Consider the following 19,731-nt stretch of genomic DNA (forward strand, 5'->3'; position numbering starts at 1 on the left):
AGCGTTATATGTTGATCAAAGTGATTCTGAAAGTTTAAATTTTAAATGTTAGAATTTTATGTTATTGTTAATTGTATTCCTTTTTTTTTATGTTATGTTAGTCACCATACAGTACTTCATTAGTTTTTGATGTACTGTTCCATGATTCATTGTTTGCGTATAATACCCAGTGCTCATTGCAATATGTGCCCTCCTTAATACCGATCATCGGGCTAACCTATCCCCCCCCGAAACCCTCAGTTTGTTTCCCAGAGTCCATAGTCTCTCATGGTTCACCTCCCCCTCTGATTTCCCCCCTTTCATTTTTCCCTTCCTTCTCCTAATGTCCTCCATGCTATTCCTTATGTTTCATATATAAGTGAAACCATATGATAATTGTCTTTCTCTGCTTGACTTATTTCACTTAGCATAATCCCCTCCAGTTCCATCCATGTTGACGCAAATGATGGGTATTCATTCTTTTGATGACTGAGTAATATTCCATTGTATATACGGACCACATCTTCTTTATCCATTCATCTGTTGAAGGGCATCTTGGCTTCTTCCACAGTTTGACTATTGTGGACATTGGTGCTATGAACATTGGGGAGCATGTGCCCCTTCTTTTCACTACATCTGTATCTTTGGGGTAAATACCCAGTAGTGCAATTGCTGAGTCATAGGGTAGTTCTATTTTTAACTTTTTGAGGAACCTCCACACTGTTTTCCAAAGTGGCTGTACCAACTTGCATTCCCACCAACAGTGTAAGAGGGTTCCCCTTTCTCCACATCCTCTCCAACATTTGTTGTTTCCTGCCTTGTTAATTTTTGCCATTCGAACTGGTGTAAGATGGTATCTCAATGTGGTTTTGATTTGAATTGATGGCTAATGATGTTGAACATTTTTTCATGTGTCTGTTAGCCATTGCCCAGTTTAGAACCTTACCACTTTTCCTAGACGACTCCATTGGTCTCCCAAATGACCCTCCTGCTTGCTATTCCCCTTTCTGTACTTGTGCTGCAAGTCTGAGCTTCATTTGATTACGACATGCTCTAGCTCATACAATACCAATAATTTCCACTTTGCAAGACAAATTCAGAATTACTCATTCTAGCACCTCTGCACATTGGCTCCCACATACCTAAATTCTCATTGGTCTTCTGTGTTAACCATCTGCTCCAGTCCAGTTGACCTGAGCAGTCAACTTCACACATTCTACCTCCATAAAGATATGCCTGGAATGAAACTCCCACTACTCCATAAAGTCAACTTGAAGAGCATCATGAGGGTTCTCACTCCTCTGAGCCCTTGTAAGCATATACTGTTGACATCATTCATTAAATAATGAATCGTCTTCTGTCTTACTGTAACTATATGGTTTTTCATTTCTATCATTTGTTCTAACTTCCTTGTCTTATTTCCTAAAACTATTTTGTAAGCTCACAAATCGAATCTTGCAGTCTATTTTATCTAGCATACGTAGCACAAAAACTGAACTATTACATTCTCAATATTTTTATTTTGGCTTTGTTTGTTTATTTATTTATAGATTTTATTTATTCATTAGAGAGAGAGAACAAGCAGGGGAAGTGGGAGGCAGAGGGAGAGGCAGAAGCAGGCTTCCTGCTGAGCAGGGAGCCCAACACGGAGCTTAATCCCAGAACCCTGGGATCATTACTTGAGCCAAAGACAGACGCTTAACCGACTGAGCCACCCAAGTGCCCCTAGTTTGGCTTAATTTAGATATATCATTACAACCAAAAGCTATACAGTGTAAAGTCATTTTTTCACATTACTGTCCATTTTTTTCTTTAAATATTGAAGAAGATAGGATCACAAAGACAAAATTTGAGAAAAATCAATAGAAATGGTTATTATTGATTAGGCTGAATGGAGATAAAGGCTCAAAAAACTTGAGCTATAACCATCTCCTTTTCACTGACATTAACTCAGAATAACAGCCGTCATCAATATAAACAACACATTGTTTTAAATATTTTTTTTAAAGATTTTATTTATTTATTTGACAGAGCGAGATACAGTGGGAGAGAGAGCACAAGCAGGGGGAGCAGGAGAGGGAGGAGAAGCAGACTCCCCGCTGAGCAGGGAGCCCGATGCGGGGCTCGATCCCAGGACCCTGGGATCATGACCTGAGCCGAAGGCAGACGCTTAACGACTGAGCCACCCAGGCGCCCCAAACAGCACATTGTTTTAAAGTACAAAATGGAAGAGCATTATTTTTCTTTTTGTTGACTTATGCCAGAAATCTAGAACTTTAGCATCTCACATTTATTATGAAACCACAGGTTTGCAGTATGTTAGTTTCAATGAAAACAACCCATTTCGTAGTAAACATGGAGGTGAATGAATGTATTTTGCCAAATACAGCACAGGCTATACATTTTAATTTATTTTTCTTATATGACAGAACACAAACTCACAGAAACTTCATATTGGAGATAAGGACTTAGTGATTAATGACTCTTCCCACTAGTTCCCACTAGAATGTGTATCTCAAAGGAATGTATCACTTCACCACTGTATCTTCAAATGCCTAGAACAGTGCTCAAAGCCTATTAGTTTATTGAATAAATGAGTGAAACAAAAATTATTTCAAGTCTGTACATGTTAACATTCTAATGTGCAAGTGCAGTGCTGCAGTCCGTGAAGAGCAGATGCAAGATCAACAAGACACAGAACTGTTTTCCAGAAGTTTGCAATCAAGTTGAATTAACTGAGGTCTGTTCTAAAGTCATGAGATTGGAGCAACAGGAAATACCTCTATCCTATCTCATTCTAACATCACTCATTTCTCATTTGTATGCAAACCTAAAGCCATATGGGCAAGAACAGTTAGCAAGGAGAAAGTATTATGAATTTTGTAGGAAGTAGGATAAAAAATAAGGTTGAAATGAAAAAACTCTTTTAATAATACTGAATGTAGCAGTAGGAAAAGGTAACTGGAGAATGGTTTAAAGAGTCAAAATGTATAGTTCTGTCAGAGATTGAAGAATACTTTGGCACAACTCTGAGAGTTTATTTAAAGAATTTCTACAATGGCATATTTACTTTGCATTATGTAACTCTCATTTGTGTTTTTGTACAAAAGTTTTTTATCTCACCTATAGCTAAGCAGGATATTCACAAGAAGAACTCCAATGAAACAATAAGCAACCTCCAGTTTAGGGATCTACTGTAGCATTCTGGAAACCTCCACCCAGTTTGATTTGCTTTGCTTTTCTCTTTTCTTTTCTTTTCTTTTTTTTCTCAGTTGCCTTTTTCTTTTTGCCCCCCAGCTTTATTGAGGTATAATGGACAAATAAAACTTTTTTGCTCCCATACTCCCTCTCCTGAATATGAGTGATCATATGTATGTACATGCACATACATGTGCACACTGGTGTGAACATTTTATCTTTGATGTCAGATTTGCACAAAGATTTTGCTTTCTCTCCTCTCTGTCTTTGATTATACCTCAAATCTGCTCTGTTGAATAAACTTCCAGTATCTTCCTCATACTTGCCTAGTATCTAAACCCTGCCAAGACCCTGATCTAGACTTAGCCTTGATTCTGAAAGCCCATACTGGTCTCATCTCATCAAAGGTAATAAATAAAACACTATTTTATAGATGAGCAAACCAAATGCCTGGAAAGGTTTATTAACCTGCTAAGTACCATAACAAATTGGAAGCAGACCTAGACTAGAACTCTATGAACTGTATTATCCATAAAATAGAAATATAAATTATTAACTCCAAAATGTATTAACATACCTTTATTACATTTATGTGCTTCCAGAAATGTAGCTTTTTTCTTAATTGATTTATTAATTTATGAATAAATTCATATGAAATGAATAAATAAATACCCTAAAAGTATAGTTGATCCGCTTGGAATGCTTACCTTCAGTGGAAACTTATAAAACCTGTTCGCCCACCAAGTATTTGGCAAAGACTTCAAAGATAGTTAAACCTCTGCAAAGATGGATAGACTGTATTTTGTCATGTATTTATGATGACAAGGAAAGATTCCTTTTGGATCATAGATGAAAGTGAGATTAAAACTTTAGTTCTCTATTAGAAATTTGTCTGTGAATCACACAAATTTAATATTTTAGGGCTTAGCCTATAAGTTGACACAAAAATTAAACATGTCTAACCACTTTTAGGCAGTTAATAGAGTGTAAGTGCAATTAACCATATAATCAGGAACCCGGACTCTCACAGTTCATTATCAGAAACAAAGACAAAATTAAATACTCAGTCTGACTAAATGATGATTTAAAGAAGCTGGATGTTAACATGTTTTAGCTCTAAAGAATAGGAGACTAGGAATCAGTTTCTCTTCCAAATACTATATATATATAATTTATATTATTTAGTAATATAAATTTAATAATTTAATACTAATTTTAATAATAAAATGAATTTAATAATTTTAATTATATATATAATTTCTTTAAAAATGCCAAATCAATCAATTTTTGTTTAAAAAAGGAAACTAACATTTCATTAAGAAACTACCATCACTATTATTTTATTTAACCCTCATTTAATATTCACATGAGATGAATAACCCTGTACTGTTTTCCAGGTAAAGAAACTGTGTTTCAAGAAAATTATGTTACTTTTGTAGGATCCCTTAACTACTAGGTGGTAAAACTGAGATACAAACTTGGAACTATCTTTTTCTTTAAAGATTTTATTTATTTGCTTTAGAGAGAGAAGGAGAGAGAGAGCAATCACACAAGAGCAGGGGGAGGGGCAGAAGGGCGAGGGAGAGAGAATCTCAAACCCTGAGATCATGACCTAAGCCAAAATCCAGAGTCTGACATTTAACCACTGAGCTAGAAACTATCTTACTGAAACCTAGAACTGTCTTACTCCAAAACCCTTATGCTTTGTCCACTACTTTCAGAGGTAAAATTATCACAAAATATTTTCTAAGTTTTCTTTGATTGCAAACCATCAAGAATTATAATAACAGCATTTAAAAAAGTGAACATAATCCTTTATGTCCTTTGAAGGCATTGATTCTGTTGCCCTTTACCAATATGCCTTTACCAAAGGTATGAACAGTGACTTGGAGGGGTCTGTCCTATCATACCAAGCATATCACATATACTCATAGCTCACATTAAATATAATTTCTTTATAAACACATTTGCAAATGTTGCAAATAACTAGCTGAAATTGTATTTTATAGAAATTTATTCAAATACATTGATTTATATTTTGAAATATTTTAAAATACATACACTAAGTCCATTTAAAATTTTTAGGCCCTACATTTTTCAGTAAGTCCAGGTAAAACTCACAGTCTCCAGGCATTATACCTTTATTGAGTAATGGGAAAAAGCTGGAACTGAGAAAATAAAGGCAAAGTGCCTTATTGAAGTTACTTGGTTAGTGGAAGTGAGGACAAGTATCCTTATTGTCTAGTTTTCTTTTATTTCACCATCATATGCCTCAATATGGTATTTATTCTCGAAAGCATAGAATTCTGTACAAGGCATATATACAAGGCATATTTTGGGATCTCTGTTCAAGTGGTCTTGCATATGATGCTCAGGGTTTGAGCAGAATTTCAATCGGATATTTAATGACATTTGGTTGTTAAAGGAAATATAACTGAGGTATTAATGGTATTAGTATTTTCTGAAATAAATAAACCATAATATACAGTCATAGGATGATGGAACATAATGAGCAATCAGTTATATAGTGTGCTAGAATATCTGGGCAGAAGTTAAATACCTGCGTGTGTATATGTATATGTGTATATATACAATAATAACCATAAAATTGTTAAATTTCAATACAGAGAAAGAAGATACCATCTCATCAAATCTCTTCATTTCACAGATACAGAAAATGATGCTCAAAGACATGAAGTGATTAACCCTTTCATATAGGTAGATCAGGTCAGACTTGAAATTAATATCCAAATTTCCTGAATCCCAGTATACAATTGGTTTTGTTTTTGTTTTTAATTGTTCCCATGTCGCTGCTGCATAAATAGGGTAACAAAAAGCAAACAATTTCTATAGATAAAACATGGTAATATAGGCAATAACCTAACCAGTATTCCCTTTAAGCAAGAAAATTTGTACCCTACATCCTCATTTTAAAGATCAATATGATGAGTACTCTGAAAATTATTAACAAGCACTGAGACAAGCCAAGTTAACCAGTTCAGATCCTGATATTGCAATATTTCTTCAGTCCATGGTTTTTACTTTGATCATTGCTCAAAACTTTAAGCTTCTTGCTTTTTTTGTAATACCTCAAATATTTCAATAATGGCTCAGGTTTAAGGTTGGGTTTCAACTTCTTTGTATTTCACTCATAATGGTGCATGACCTCACATGCATGTGTCAGCATATCTGCCTTATGGGAGAAACTGCTTAAAACTCAAGGCTGCTGTTAACAAAAGAGGAGATTAGACAGAAAAGATGTCAGGAAATTTTAAAGACAATTTTTAAATTAGTCCATACAGTTTTGTTCACATTCAACAATAACATTTATCCTTCAATACTGAGAACCAAATGGGTGTCACCAGCAGATACAAACTGGCTAATGTGTCAGTTCTTTTTTTAAAGTCTTCTAATTCCTTCAATGCTCTAGACCATTTGTGCAGATCTGATTAACTTGAAATCCACTTTTAGTCTCTCTCATCTAATGCTTATATTCTAAAAAATTAAAAGACACTATTTTTAAAGAAACTTTGGAAGGTTCCAGTGAAGATCAAAGTAAATGTCTTTGATCTTTCATAACCAAAGCCTTCCTTCCAAATATCATTGTTTTTATTTTGTTTAGTAAAATCCTAGGCAATAATAATAGATATTAGTCTAAATTCTCTTTCAGTGGTTTTTGAGTTGCCAATTCCTTAATTTTAACCAGTATTTTTTGGGACACTTCATCCCCAATTCTTAAAATCACCATTAAACACAACCAGTAAGTGTAATGACCATATTGACAGGTTTTCCAGTTGAGGAAAGTAAATCACACATATTCTTTGCATCAACAATCTAAAATAATTAATGGTGTGCCCTTATTGCTATTGGCTCTAAGACTCTGATGACACGCCAGACATTTTCATTCATTATTTTCATCTTCAAAACAACTGTATGGGGTAGATATTATTAATTATATTTTATATGTGAGCAAATTAAGCTCAAAGAGGTTGGATGACTTAAGGCCACAGAACTAGTAAGTGACAGACGGGATTCAAGCCTAGGCCTTTCTGGTTCCAAAGGTTATATTTTTTTATTATACCATGCTTCTAGACATATAATTTTTCTAAGGTTGAAGTGGAGTGGACTGAGAACAAGAGAATGACAAAGTAGATAGTGTAGTGAGGCATTTACTTGAGACCTGGCAATAATGGGATAAATAACACAAATGATAGAAAATATGTGTGTTTATATGGAGTATAACAAATGCCCTTACTTACAGATTGAAACAATTTGCTGCTTCTGACTTCCCAAATCTTCAAAACTTCCAAGATCCATACTTAGATAACTTGTTTAGCCACACATGCTGACTTTGCTAAACATTGAAAATGAGAAGGACATAAAACTCATCAAAGAAGAATAAGAAGTGTTCTGATTGGACTTCGAATTTAAGTAGATGTGTTGAACTGAGGTCATGCAATTTAGGATTAGTTATTCCTTGGAGCCCATGCATATGGAACAGCTGTCAGAGGTAGGATAACACCCATCCCCTAGATTGTCTGGCAGCATGTTAGTGACTCAGCAGATAAGTAGATGTGAGTCGGTAATCTCAATTGCCTGACTGGTGATGTATATGTTTAGTTGGAGTTTTTAAGAGCAATAATTGTTTTTCAGGTAGTTGTACTGAGCCTATAGTAGATATATTGCTAACATTATTAAGATAATAATTACTCGGTAAACATTTCCTTTTAAGCACATTGTGCTTACTCTTAAGAGGCTCTAGTAAATTGATTTTTAATACCAGTGCCTCCATCATTGAGGCATTACTTCCAGGAATGTTATGCGTATTTCATATGGAATTAGAATGAGAGCTATTTATTTTATCCACTATATCTAAAGTAATGTGTTTCATTCTGAACTCATCACCTTTCTCCACTCCTCTGCAAATGTGCTCTGCCTTTGTATGAAAGGCCCATCTATAGCCTGAACTCAAACTTCTTTTTTATCATCACCTCCCTCTCTGCCATCCAATTAAGCAAGTCCACTGACCATGCACCCAGACTTTCTCCCACATACCCATTCTTTGCAGCCTCAGAGACCTTTCTAGAATAAAATCTGAGCATGTGAGCCCTTCTGTTTGCTGGTTCCTAATCATAATTCCTTAAAAATATTTATAGTACCCCCCAACATAGTGCCTGCTTGATCTCCACCCCCACGCGATGCCATTCCTTGCTGCATCGTACTGGACTCCTTTCAGTTCCTTGAACCTTGAATGCCTTGCCCTACTTCTGATGTTTTCCCTTTGTCTTGAATGGTTGGTCTTCCCTGCTTTTTTTTTTTTTTCAAGTTTCTCTAAACTTTTTTCTCCATTCAGCCTACTGACTGGGTTATGTGCTCTTACTATGTGCTTCTAAAGTATCCTGTATTTCTGCTAGCACAAACTCCATCACATTTCATTGTGAATCCTCACATGTTGCACACTACAGGTAATAGTAGATGAGCAATAACTAACTGTTAAATGAGTAAAATTTGGGTACTATGCTGAAAAGTATGAGTATCACCATGGGGCAGAATGGTGAGATTTCTGAAAACCATATCATAATTGGAAAGCTAAATGTAACTGAAAATTTTAGAGAAGAGAGAACTGAGGGCAAAGGAGTTATCTGTCTACAAACATATGAAGGGTTCTCAGTTGGAATAGGTATTACACTTTTTCTGAGATCTTTTAGAAGGACATACCAAGATCAACAGTTGAAAGATTCAAGAAGGATATTTCAACTAGATGTAAGGCAGAACTTTCTAACAGTTAGAGCTATCCAGTCATAACCATGATGCTTCAAAAAGAGCTAAACTGTTCATCACTGAAATGGTCAAGTACAATCTGACTAATCATCAGTTGGAATTCCTAGAGAAAGTAATCCTGCATACAGTTGAGACCAAAATAGAACCAGTACCGTGGCTTTTACCAGTTTTACTGAATGCTTCCTTTGCTTGTCAAAATTAATGAAAGAGGATGTTTTAGTGGAAGGTAGGGTGGCTATTGAGCATTACTTTTTTTCAGTGATTATTTACACTTATGTCAAGTCCAAATGGTAAGGTTCATTTTCACACACATACACACACACACACACACACACACAGAGGCAATTCGAAAAACATCATAGAGGTTATCATAGAGTTTATTAGGTTGTAGATGCCACGAGACTGAGTTAATGTCCATCTGTAGTTGAATGTGGGAAACGTGAATTTAAGCCACTACCAAACTGTACTCTACTTAGCAGTATTTTTCTAGCTCTGAGCTGCTAGAAGACATATTTCTGATAAATCTTTCTAGAAATGAGTAAAATGAAATATAGCTGAGCATATTAAAAACTGCAACTATTTGGTAAAATAAAGTCATGGTAAGGGCATTCTAAGTAGGACAAAATTTCCATTTAAAGATTTCAGGTGGAAATGGTTAGAGGACAACTAGCCTGTCTGACCAGTGATGCAGGTCCAAGCCCAGGAATAAAGTTTGAGTTAGAGAATTTGGCTTGATCCAGACTGTCAAGGATCTTGGATATTAGGCTAAGGAATCTAAGTATTATTCCATAAGGAGCAGAAAGTGAGCAAAGGTAGTGAAACACAGGAATACTACTTGGAAAAGATCAGGCAAGAATATGTAGAGTAGGTCTCAAATATAGTGCAAATTACATATGCCTTTATCACAGTAGTTTAAAATTTTGACAATTTAGGTGTTCTTTTATAATTCCAACCATGTTGATAACAGTTGATCCTTGAACAATGTGGAAGTTAGGGATGCCAAATGCTCATGCAGTTGAAAACCTGTGTTTAACTTTTGACTCCCCCAAAGCTTAATTACTCATAGCCTACTGTTGACTTGGAAGCCTCAGAGACAACATAACATGTAACCATGATGCTTAACTTTTGTTAAACAATTTATGACTTTCTTCTTTCCTGAATTTTTACTTTTCCAAACTGTCCCCTGTGACAGTTGATCTCCATATTTAAATGACTTCTGATTGAATTCAGTGTATCACAAAGCTGACTGACTTGTATTTCACTTTCTACAGAGGCCATTTCCATGACAATGACAGGAGTCTGTGAAATCTTACACACTGTGCATGTGGTCAGTGAATTATAAGTATTTGGCTTTGTGCGTGCACCTGTGACTACTTTTCAGTTGAGTGGAGATGCTGTTGTGTACTTATAAAATATGGCATTTTCAAGCATTACTGATTTTATTGTAGCTTTTTATCATTATGTATTATTTTCAGCTGTGGGTGCTAAAAATACAACTGTATATAAGTATTCTCAAAGTCATTTTCTGTTAAAAGGTCCTCATTTGGAAAATGCACTATAAGCAAATCTTATAATAAAATAAGCTAGAGACAAGAAAATGTTACTAAGAAGACCTTCAAGAAGAGAAAATACATTTAGAGTACTGTACTGTATTTAAAAAATCCAATATAAAATACTGTAAAAAAAATCCATGTATTATAATTGGACCCAAATAATTCAAACCCATGTTGTTCAAGGGTCAACCATAGTTGTCATGTTTTTAACCACCACCACCCTTCACCGAAGGAAGCTCCTTGCTATTTGCTTGGCTTCTGGGAGAAAATACAGACCAACCCTGTCCCAACAGGATGATTGATGGCAGTTTTGGGGTTTTGTTTTTATTTTTGTTTTCACCAAAACTCTGCATGGAATAGTTCTACAAGTTACAGAAGAAGAAATTGAGAATTACAATGTACAGATATTTGGGAAAAACTTACAAACACATCTTTTTTTCGTATATGCTTCCTACTACCAAATGTTTGGTGACAATTAGTATGGATGCTACTGTATTTGTAATTTGGATTTGAAGTGCTTAAAGCATGTAAATCAGTGCAGATAATGAGGATATTAATGAACAATCTTAAATGCCAGTAATTTTATTTTTCAGTTTTGAAATAATCCTCTCAGTGTTTTCTTAGTCATTTTTTTCATCAAAACATTAAACTAAAGCTATTAATAAAAAATAAAATCTGAGTATTCTATTCTTACTCATTCTAAATCTTATTATTACATAATTACATTATTGATAAAATATAAATTTGATGACTTATGTATAAATTATGTTTTAAGTTGTTTTTATTTTTGTTTTATCTTATTTCAATTTGCATATATTCATTTGTCTGTAAAATTTGGAGCAGGAAATTATATTCCATTTCTTCTTAATTTATGTCAAAGTTTCAGGTTTCTTTTACATCTAAGAAAGCTGTGTTCTCATAGGAGCTTGATGCTAAAGCTTTTCAGATATTTTACTGAGGTGAAATGTAGGCCTATAGCTCTAAAGACAATGAGAGGAATTCTGTGTTCTAGCTGCTGCACAGAAAAACTTAATATTAAAAGGGGAAAAAAAAAGAATCTCAATAGAAAGTGGATTGTGGTATGTCTGGAAAAATTGCCAAAAAGAATGTCAAGTTAAGTTAGAAATAAGGAAATGGAGCTGATGCCTGCAATGAACTCATTTTTATGTATTATACTAGCAGTATATCCATAATGATAGACATGTTAATAAGTACCCAGATAACAGAAATACATAGAATACAATCTTATCTGACTCAGAAAATAATAAAGCAGCTGGAATGTTGTAATGTAATGTATAGATATGCTTGTAAATAATTCACTGGGGCCAAAGTAAATTGTTTTAGTGGTTTCCTTGTGTAAAAAGTGAGGGAAAGGAAGAATAAGGTACAAGATCCACTCTAAAATTATTTTTCTTGCAGTCATTAAGTTCCACTTACACAGAAATCTTACATGCAAGCCAGTCAAATGGATTTTTTAGATAAAATGATGTCATTTTCAATGCTTTTGATAAGTAATGAACTGTTTGATTTTCAGTATTGACTACAGCTTGCTAACTACTCTCTGGTAGCTTATCGTTGAAAAAAGGAGATAGTTTAAGGGGAATTGCTAGGTAAGATGTTTATTTCACAATTCAAAGGAAATGAAAAGAAAACCTACCCCCTATTTATGGACCCACATGCTAGTTAACATAGAAGGAAAGTATATAGTCTTTCAGTGGGATAGATTACTCCTATTTAATGGTATTGAATTGAACTCTTGAACTCCCATACTCTTGTAAGAAAGCAGCCAGACTGATTATATATTCAGTTTTCCACCATCACCATTTTACTAACATTTTAAAATCTGTTTCAATAATTTAAAGACAGCAAAAGAATAAAACTGGTCATTAGACAAAACATACTCAGGCTTTAAATTGTCCTATAAAACATAAGAAGTCCCCAAATTATTATTATACAAAAATATCTATGTATCTGCAGTCACTAGTTGCCTGTGGTGCTTAATTCAGAGCATTTCTATATGAAAATAATGAAACAACCAGCTCAAGTCTTCTACTACTAAAATTTACTTTCTCAGATCCTCAGAACCTGATTTTGCAGCCTGCTACCCAGAAAAGACTTAACTAAAGTCTGTTAACACATGGAAGGCCTTGTGACCCAATCTTTCTTTTTCTTTTTTTTTTCTTTTTTTTTTTAGATTTTATTTATTTATCTGACAGAGAGAGAGAGAGAGACAGGAGAGAGGGAACACAAGTAGGGGGAGTGGGAGAGGGAGAAGCAGGCTTCCCGCCGAGCAGGGAGCCCGATGCGGGGCTCGATCCCAGGACCCTGGGATCATGACCTGAGCCGAAGGCAGCTTAACCGACTGAGCCACCCAGGCGCCCCACCAATCTTTCTTTTTCTGACTCACATTAAAACCTATTACTTCTCTGAGAAACAAACTGAGGGTTCTAGAGGGGAGGGGGGTAGGGGGATGGGTTAGCCTGGTGATGGGTATTAAAGAGGGCACATACTGCATGGAGCACTGGGTGTTATACACAAACAATGAATCATGGAACACTACATCAAAACCTAATGACGTAATGTATGGTGATTAACATAACATAATTTAAAAAAAAAGAAAGAAAAAAGAACTATTACTTCTATAATCCATTCCTTCAGGGCAATACTAGGTGACAAAGGCATCGACAATCATTTAGAGCAAATGGATCCACTCACTGAGTTGCTATTTCTGCTGGAGTAAAGCCTTCCAGCTAGAGTGGTCAATGAAGATTTCATGGAGGAAGGGAGATTTGATCTTAGTCTAGGAAGATAAGAAAAACTACAGTAGATAGGAAGGGAAGATGGCATCCCAGTATGTGTACAAATCAGTCATGTTCAGAGTCAACTAGAATCCAAATGTAAATGTTAGCCTTCCAACTAATGTTTTGAATCAAGACAATGGTTTTTTAAATAAGTGTAGACATAAAGGTAGACAAACAGAAACATGAATAAATAACAGCATCTAACTCTAAGAATGGAATAATGGGTGAGATTTATTTTTCTGTCTGGTTATTTTTTTGCTTATATAATAAAAAAATCTAGTATTAGTAACTCTAAGGTCCTCTTATCTAATAAATTATCAAAGAAAATAAAAAGAAAAAGATGTAGAATTACCACTCTAGAATGAACTCACTTATGTTGGGATAGAAAGAAGTACATTCTGGTATTACATCAAACAGAATCTCACTTGAGGGTGCCTGGGTGGCTCAGTTAAGTGTCCAACTCTGGATTTTGGCTCAGGTCATGATCTTAGGGTCAGAAGATTGAGCCCTGTATTGGGCTCTGCACTTAGAGGGGAGTCTGCTTGAGATTCTCTCCCACTGCCCTTCACCCTGCTAGCACTCTCTGTCTCTCTCTCTCTAAAATAAATATAAACAAGCAAACAAACAGAATCTCACTTGGCCAAGCTACAATGAGGAACTTGCTTATAGTTACTTCCATGAGGAAGACAGAAATAAAATAACAAGAGTATAATACTGCTTATTTGTAGAAAGAAGAATGTTATTAATGTAGTGGAAAGTGCTTAGACCTTGGGTAGATAAGCTATGTTTAAATTTCAGACTACTGGGCGCCTGGGTGGCTCAGTCATTAAGCGTCTGCCTTCGGCTCAGGTCATGATCCCAGGGTCCTGGGATCGAGTCCCACATCGGGCTCCCTGCTCGGCAGGAAGCCTGCTTCTCCCTCTCCCACTCCCCCTGCTTGTGTTCCTGCTCTCGCTGTGTCTTTCTCTGTCAAATAAATAAATAAAATCTTTAAAAAAAAAATAAATAAAATAAATAAATAAATAAATAAATAAATTTCAGACTACTAACTTACTAGCTTCTTTGACCTTGAGCAGCTCACCTATCACCTTCCTTTTGTAAAATGAAGGTTATAATATTTATCTCACAGAGTTGTTGAGCATAAATATTATAGGTGAAAATTATGTTTTCAAACTATAAAATTACCAAAAGGAAGATACATTACTATTAACCACTTTAAATTTGCCTTTGAGGTTTATTTATTTACTTACTTGAGGGAGAGAGAGAGAGAACATGAGCAAGGGGAGCCTGAGCCAGGTGATCCTACCACCCCCAGACCATAACTCGAGCCAGACCAAGAGTCGGCTGCCCAACTGATCGCGCCACCCAGGCGCCCCTGCCTTTAAGTTTATATGGTTTTTAAAATTATATGTAGCTTTGAGGTATGCTTTTGTCTTTTATGTCCTAAATATACTTCAGAATATATTTGCATATGTTTCTTATACTGTAAGTGTCCATATAAACAGTATAGCTAGTTTTTGCCTTGATTCCAGTGACAGCTGTGAACCATAGAACTAGCATATGAAGTTATCTTTGCTCATCTCCAAGACCTTAAGCAAAAAGGTGCCCTTCATTGGCTGACTAAAGCAGGAATTCTGGGCTATTCACCAAGTCAAATGACCTGTGGCAGAATTTTGAGATGAGCCATTTTAGCTCAGTCATTCATGACATTTTACTTCACTGAAATGTGATGGTGAGTGGGTCTTCGGCATTATTTCTTGAAAACCTTTTACTCATTAGGGGCAAGTGGGCAGTGCTTAGGATCCATGAAGGGAAAGTGGATAATCCTTAGAGTACTTTGGAAAGCAAATCCAGCCTGAGTCTGTCCTGCTTGATCTGAAATTCCTGCACATATGGAAAAGTTATTTTCAGTAGGAAGGTACCTATGGCAAATGAGCAAGTTTCCTGTATTCAGTTTTAGAGCCCTCAGCCAAAAATAAAGGAGGCAATAGAAAAGAAATTATAAAGCAGTGATATTAACCATAATCTAACACAATTATTTTCATTTTTCTCTGTGTATTTCTTTCCTCTAACTAAATCTCAACTTTAGTACAGTTATCAACAATTTAGGTAATATAGATTAATAGACAATGGAGGAAATAACTGACTTATTTAAAGCAAGAAATAGGAATGATGTGAGGATTATGATTAAATATATGAGCTCCTCATGAGAAGACCTCATGTGCCTTATCATAGCTAATTAAGAGCTTGGACCGGTAAATTATAGGATATAAATTACAGCTTTTAACATATCAATTATGAAAAAGTAAAGTTGCCCTAGTCAATCACCCATTATATAATTAAGTCTGCCAAAGTCTCTCACACAAGCCAGAGTGGAGAAAAAACAAATCTACCATCAATAGTGTTGCTAGCATACATTATCTCACTCGATTCCAGCAGCACAACCAGTGTTGGAGTTACCGTGATCTGTACTTCATGGAACTGGAAACTAAGACAGCGATTCCCAGTCATGCCGTGTTCACTGATTTTAACATTAGGCCTCAACTGTATGCAAACCACCTCCCAGTTTTAAAGGCATGGAAAAGCAGTTTGGAGGTTACTGCTTCTACTACTACTGATTTTGGAATAAAGCAATAAATGTCCCAGACTGAGCAGAGACAATAAAAACATAGAGGGATAGAGTCAACCTATACAACAGAATCAGCAGAAAAGCCGTTGATAGATTTAGGGGACTAAGGGGGAGAGAAAGGTGTCAAAGGTGATTCCAAGGTTGTGTGGTTCAGCAAGTAGAAGAATGGGGATACTATTAACATAATCACTGAGGTTAAGTGTTAAAATGCTGATTTTATTTTTTTAATTTTTTTTTTAAGATTTTATTTATTTATTTGATAGAGAAAGCACAAGCAGGGGGAGTGGGAGAGGAAGAAGCAGGCTCCCCGCTGAACCCTGGGATCATGACCTGAGCCGAAGGCAGATGCTAACTGACTGAGCCACCCAGGCGCCCCTTAAAGGTTGATTTTAAATTGGATGACACATTTTGGCTAGACATTGACTTGCAGATGGTAGCAGGAGGAGCTCACTTTTTATATCTAGTTATAATACTTCTTGTATTCATGAATTATGAAAATGGAAATACAAAATCTACCCGAATGAGAAGATAGTCTTAAAGCAATTAATATTTAGTAAATGTAACTTATTTTTTAAAATGCTCTTTTGATTTAAAAAAAATAGTAATTTCATCATTTAAATCCATAATTTCAATGTTTTTTATTCATGGTTTTTAAAATATTGTGATTAGTTTCTGATCTATTGGTTTTAAAATCAAAGGATTAGAAATTTAAATAATTATTATTAACTTTATTCCATTTATAACCCGAGTTCACAAACCTTTTCTAGATACTTTGGTAGGTCCTGGCCTTTTTGTAAGTAGGTCATTTAGTGGAGGTTGATTTTATTACATGGATAAATTGCCTGTGATATTTGGACATATACTTGGGTATTTGACTTATATATATATATATATGCGTGTGTGTGTGTGTGTGTGTGTGCACATGTAGGTCTGTATATATGTTTTATAATATTTCGATTTTGTCAGATAGGAAGGAAAGTATAAAATGATGTTGCATTGAGTCAAGTATTTGAGTCAAATTATTCTAAAAATTGAATTCCAAAATAACTGTTGTTCTCAATCTTCATTTTGTGCATTCAGTTCTGTTTTTACAAGCAAGTCAATATGTATTTATATGTAAAGACTGTGATTCTGAAAATTGTTTCCTATAATGGTAGAAAATTGCTCCCAGAGAATGAGAAAGAAGGAACAAATGAACGAACGAAAGAAAGAAAGAAAGAAGGAAGGAAAGAAAGAAAGGGAGGAAGGGAGGGAAGAAACAAATTTTCTAGCTTTTCTTATTTTACACAGCACTTTTTCCTCAGCATTATTGCCAAGGTCAAACTGTAGTTGTATTCTAACCAGACTTGTCAATATATCCCCCTCTGATGATGCAGATTTTGGCAATTTATTTCACAAATTAGCTTTGTTAGGCACTATAATTGTCACTATATCAAATTACTCCGAGTGATACAAAGTCATTGAGTTAAATTCAAAGATAATCTTCTACCCACAACACAAGGAAGACTCACAGATTTGGATGTAACATTTTCTAGCATGTGCCGGGGGCCGCTGAAATACTGGGGAAGACCTGAGGGGGACAGAGTATGGAGAAGACAGTGACAGCAAACAGACTGGGAATGGGAGATGAATTCCCAGGTTTCAACTACTTTGCAGCTGGGACATTTGCTTCAGGACATTCCTCTCTCTACCTCAGGCTTTCACAGGTTCCTTCTGATCTCCAGGTATACTGCTTTTCTAGTGTCAGGGACAATGTGTTACATCTAGTAAAGTACTTGCAGTATAGAAGGTAGAGTACAGTAACAGGAACAACTTTGAAAGGTGCAACTTTAGGTCCTATGGAAACTTACCACTTGGGTGCACCCATTCCTCACAGTGTTTTTTCTTTCTTTCTTTCATAGTGGTTTTGTCTATTTGTTTCATCTGAAAGATTTGAATGGAGTTTGCATCCTCCATCACAATGTCCCACACAGAGCGTAGGTACTCATCATCTGTGTCTCCTGACTGAGCCCTTGGGGCATTTCAGTTTAATCCCCTGGTAAATTCTGCTACCAGATTGTGTCTGGAATTGCTGGAACAGTGTCACATCACTACTTGGTTGAACTCAAGGGTAGAAAATGGTGGGAGAAGAGGAAAAAACATCCCAAAGCTTGAAGCTTGTTCTGGAGCTATTCTAAAATAAAGAAACATGGAAATAACTCCTCTCGATTCATTACAGAACTTGACTAGATTTTTTATGAGAGGTTGTCAAGTACCACTAATTTACTGTTTGTCTTAAATATGGCTATGAACTAGAAACAATTAGAAAGAGCTGTTTGTAACTTTTTCAATCTTAAATTTGAAACTGAATGTGCCCTTAAACTCTCCGTAACAATCGACAATGGTGTGGTACTTGTATATTATTCTGAAGACACAAAAATGCACATCTTCTTATTCAAAGGACTCAGAATAGCTTCTAATGAATATATTTTATATTTAGTGAAATATAGTAATGTTAAAAAAAGAAACCTGCATTTCAGAGCCACTTGAATCCAGCTTTCTCACTTAATGGGCCTGGGAGGATAAGCCACTTGCCTGGCATAAACTTTACAGGCAGTAAGCAGCCATCTGAAATCTATATCCAGACCTGAGTGATTCCAGCGTCTCTACTCCTAAGTGCCATGTGCCTGCCACCCCAAAATAATAGTTGCCATTTATCAAGCACCTAGTCTTTGTACTGTACTTTATAGTACTATAATTGAATTCCCCAAAATGTAGACATTTCTATACTGAATTGAAATATATTTTATATTTTTGCCACATGCTGTTGATTCTACTCTCAATATACATGTATCAAATTATAAATGTCTCAAGTAGGTTTCTCCACGAAGGCAGAGATAGTGACTTAACTGTTTTATCTCCTAGAGCAGCTAACACTGTGTCCTAATCAGAGTAAGTACCCAGAAAGTTTGATGGATTGCCATTGGTTTGAGGATTTTTTTTTTTATCCATTTAAATTTAATAGCTCATGGGCATCTAACATCTACTCAACGCGATGCTCAGTCTACTAGTTTGAGTAACTATATCTATTATACTAGTTTGGAATAAATAGTAAAATTTTAGTTCTGACCCAATCCTTAAAACTTAAAGCCCTAAGATCAAAATAAGTCATACAGATGCTTTATAAATTAATGAACATGTGAAATAAGTTCCTCTATGTCTTGGCCAGAATTAATCTTACCATGGTCTGAGCAGTTGGGATTTCTGTCATTTACAGTTGTATCCTGGTCCTCATGTAGACATATTATTCTCCACTATCTAAACCACATGTTCCTAGAGGATTTAGAATAAGGACTCAAAAAATATTTTTGAATTGTATTGAATATATAAACCAATAAATAGCTTTAAGAGTTGGAAGTGAGAAGACAGTATTGGAATAAAAATGCCAGACAATGATGAAACTAGTCAGAGAAAATTTTTGAGATTTAAGTGAGTTTCATGCTGCAATTTAAATAAGAGAAATTGGTGGAAAAGATGGAGACTGATTTACACAAATGAGCCTGTCTAGACTAAGCTTTAAGATCTGGCAAAAGAACTAAAAGAAGGAACCAAAAAAAGAAAGCTTAGCCAAAATATGGCACAGGAATAGTGTATGGAAGGAAGTGAAAACAAATGGAGTGGAAATAAATGTGAGCAATCACATGAATGTTTGATAGATATCTCTAAAAGATTTTTATACTTAATAATCACATACTATTAGAATATGGATTTCATTTTTGGTCAAATACAAATCTGCTACAAAGATCTCTAT

The 19,731-nt window shown here is 35.3% G+C and overlaps 1 protein-coding gene and 1 pseudogene across 1 annotated transcript in view; both read right to left on the reverse strand.

Annotated features, from left to right (window-relative positions):
- Nucleotides 1–15,823, reverse strand: part of LOC116637511 — a 40,453-nt pseudogene extending 24,630 nt beyond the window's left edge.
- The window catches only part of PPP1R1C (protein phosphatase 1 regulatory inhibitor subunit 1C), a 117,137-nt gene that overhangs the window by 87,985 nt on the left and 9,421 nt on the right, over nucleotides 1–19,731 (reverse strand). The window lies entirely within an intron of this gene.

The sequence above is a fragment of the Phoca vitulina genome, unplaced genomic scaffold (assembly GCF_004348235.1).
Source record: "Phoca vitulina isolate PV1807 unplaced genomic scaffold, GSC_HSeal_1.0 scaffold1, whole genome shotgun sequence".
NCBI classification, from domain to species: domain Eukaryota; kingdom Metazoa; phylum Chordata; class Mammalia; order Carnivora; family Phocidae; genus Phoca; species Phoca vitulina.